This window comes from Amblyomma maculatum, chromosome 1, assembly GCF_055883805.1.
Source record: "Amblyomma maculatum isolate TAMU_Amacu chromosome 1, ASM5588380v1, whole genome shotgun sequence".
Classification (NCBI taxonomy): domain Eukaryota; kingdom Metazoa; phylum Arthropoda; class Arachnida; order Ixodida; family Ixodidae; genus Amblyomma; species Amblyomma maculatum.
The window spans coordinates 49,126,130-49,129,991 of NC_139344.1; positions in this window are offsets into that span (position 1 = coordinate 49,126,130).

The following is a 3,862-nucleotide window of genomic DNA, read 5'->3' on the forward strand; positions in this document are numbered from 1 at the left end:
TTTTCACAATCAGATGCCTTTTCTCTGGTTAGCCAGAGTATAAGGTGGAAAAATTGAGGAGAGACATACTGTGTATTTTTACCTTAGACTGCCGCAATAAGTTGCAAATGTCAACAAATACTAGGAAGCACACAACTGAAAGTAAAACTGGCGCTTTCAACTTGTAACTATACTAACACCTTGATATGTTTTCAGGCCTATTTTTAGTCTACATCCATCCATCTAGATTGGCTTTACAATTGGCTCTATTTTCAGGTGCTGACTGGCTGAGGCATAAGATCGGACGCTTTGTGTCTACAAGCCCTTCAGGTGCTGACTGGTAGAAGTATACAATTGGATGGAAAGTGTTTACAAGGCCCTACTATTCGAAAGTTCAGTCACGTCTAGTCACTAGGAGCAAGTTAGCTAGTGTGATTTTTAACGAATGCAAAAAGCCTCCCCTTCACTGTGTTCAATGGCCTAAAAGAATTCTTTCTATTGGGGCCTCTAAGCATAAAAAAAAGGCAGCTATTGATATTCATTTCCCAGGCGCTAGGTAAAAGTTATTCTATTGTGGTCAACTCATTTCAGTTCATTCGTTCTAGACATACTATCTGCGCTGGAATGGCAATGCAAGTGAAAGGTACTTCTTGACTAGGGCTGTGCACCCGATGTACAGCTGAACTTTGAAGTCCCTCCAATAAACCACAAAATGAAAAGCTGGTATAAAGAAAGACTAACTCTAAAACACACTAAGCAACGTATGAAAACCACAATGAATAGAAAAAAAAATACAGAAGCAGGTTCTTAGAAACTGCATGCAGACAGTACAAAATAAAAAAATAGCTAGACCAAACCAAAAAGTCACTAAGCCATATATCAGCTGATGGGGCAGCTCACATTTCTGAAAGATAACGTGCAGCTTCGCACACACCACCCCTATCATATCATCAACATTTTTTGCCGGCTATTTGCAAGAAATAGAGGAAAACACAAGTTGTTTGGAAATATTTGTTACCTAATTTTTTCCCAGTGCACAAGAGGGAGTACAGTATAATAAAAAGAAAGGTGGAGAGGTCCGCCAGCAGAAGTATAACCTTTCCTACACCCTATGCTTTGCATTCACTTTAGCAGCAATAACTGCAAACAGAGGAATAGGGCATGACCATGCAACAAGTTCATTTTAGCACAATGAAAGCATGGCATGGATGACAACCCTTTGGAGGATACAGCAGCCATGCTTTTTGGTTACTACAAGAAAACCACTTACAGTGATATTTCTGGCTTCCCGACAAGTAAATATAGTATCGGTGAGTGTAATAGTGATTCTCTTTCCAAAACCGCAAGGCAAAAGAGAACACTGCTAATTACGAAGTGATGTCTTTACTTTCAATACCCAAATCTTTCAGAAGTGATGTTGGTTGCCGACTAGTAACATTTTCAGCCTAATATAGCTTCTTGCATTGTTTGTTTGCTTTCCAAGGAACAAATTAAATGTAATATCAACAAGCATCAAAAACTTGGAAAAGCTCAAGTTGAAGTTAGGCGAAATAACACCGAGGAAAAAGAAAGGGCAGTGGTGGCTTGCATCTTTTACTGGCATCCTTTCCCGAGTCTTGAAGTTTGCCTCTATTAAGTTATTGATCAAGACTTAACTTCATTTAACAATATCCTGGCTATGCATTCTTGTCTGTGTTCAATTCCCACACTAACTGGGGGATTACTGGCAAGACAGACTTTGAGGCCAATGTATGATGAGGTGGGTAACGTACAGTGTGCATTACAAGTATACGTACATACTGCTTCCTGTACTTTGTCCGGTCGTCACTCTGATTAAGGGCTTGATCCAAGTGCACTGTAGGGATAGCTTCTGGAAAAACTAAATAAGAAATTGCATGATGAGACAAGGAGAACACCAAGAATTTCTACCTAGTAAGATGACATTTATTCTTTCCTAATGTCCTTATCCTTTAGCAGTGTTTCTGCCAACTCTGCAGGACCCATTTTAATATGTTGTGTAAAAGTATTAGGAGCAGGTTAAACCGACATATTCTTCACTCAACAAACTTCTGTTTCATGAACATAATGTTGAAATTATCTTTCACACCTTCCAGAGAGAAATGTCCTTCTTGAGTCCCACAGTTTAAAAACACACAGCCTGGTCCCACAGTTTAAAAATACACAGCCTGGCTGTTATGTGTCATTACCTTAAGTAAATATGAAATAAGTTCACATATACAGCTATGCCTCGTTAACACAGAACCTGTTAATATGGACATGAACCACTCATTTTGCGAACATTTTTTTTTTTTGTGTGGATGAAACTTTCAATGCATTTACACTTCATTAACATAGAAGTTTGCTGTTTGGACAATAAACAAGAGCCTATTGGGGCCTGTGACCCACATATATTTCATTAATAGGCACAGCACTGCATGCAAACATAACTGCCACAGTGGTAGCAAGGTTTATACTATAGCGTGTGAGGGCTTTTAAGGCTCTTTGTATTTGAGTAGGAAAGTAAAACAGACTGAATTACATGGCTGTTGCTCTGTGAATCCTGCGGTGGCCATATAACAAATGAGAACTTATATATGTACCAGAAAACCTATTGGATCACCGTGCAAGTTGCAAACATATTTAGGCATGCGGCAAATGCAACAAAGACTAAAGAAGTCTGTAATGCATCCTACAGTGCCGAAAAATGTTGGGTTCGCGCATGCCACCATCGATATCACTAAGCAGGCAAGTAATCATGGGGGCCACAGTGAAATGAAAGCAGGAAATAGACACAAATATGTGCATCGACCACCTCTAATTCTGATGGTGTGGAAAATACCTGAATTGGTGAACCTTAGCAAAGAAACACAGCTGAATAGCTGCTCAGTACCAATAAACTGAGTTGGCATGTAGTCTGGTGAGAGTAGAGCTGTCAAAGCAACAAGTACGGGATGTAACATGTGCAACTCCATCACAGCAACATATCAATATAGAACCTACATCACATTATTTGTATAAGCAGTTGTCCAATGAACTTAACTCACATAAGTTATACAGGAAGAGAGCAAATTGTAATCACAATAATTTTCTAAATTTTCCCCCCTTTTTAACTAATTATGTTTTTATGCTCAACATGCCTTAGGTACAATAAAGTGTCCATATGATGAGGCACAGTTGCATATGGTTTGCCTTTATTCATAAGCATAACCTCCAGTCATTCTGTTTCTTTTTTTTTTTTTGCGTCGCATCAAACGAAATTTTTTTGAGAAATACCTGATGTGGTGATAATATGTTTAGCCCATCACATACAGAAGTCGTGTTTAGTCTACCGATTCATTGCGCAAATACTTATTGCAGGCATAGGTGCACATAGCCAGCAGGGGAAAAACATGAACAGGAACGTACTCTAGAAGTGAAAGCTGCCGCGAAAGTATACAAATATTTTCACACTTTACCCAGTGCCCTCGAGAACCTATATCAGCACAAAGCGCAAACCGCAGAATAGTCGCAAGTAGCTCTACAGCTGTGCAGCTAACATCGTTTCGCGTGCGTACAATGTAGTTTTCGGAGGGCTCGGCGCACGCACAGCATTTTTCAAGTACAGTACACACACGAACCGCGATCAACACAGGTGATCGACGGAAACAACGTCATGCGCTCGTTTCTGTCGCGGTCACTGCAACCAGCGGAACAGGTACGACTAGCTGGTACAAAGTTAAGTTCAGCATTTGGAAAACCCATTGTGCGACGAACTTTGCAGATGTGAACAGCTCTCTTCCTTGCTAGGAGGCACTCGCTCAAATCGTAAACACTTTCGCAACACATGCACGGGCACTTTACAATGTGCTGTTTAACAGCCTCGTGCGCACGATGATCACCGCGA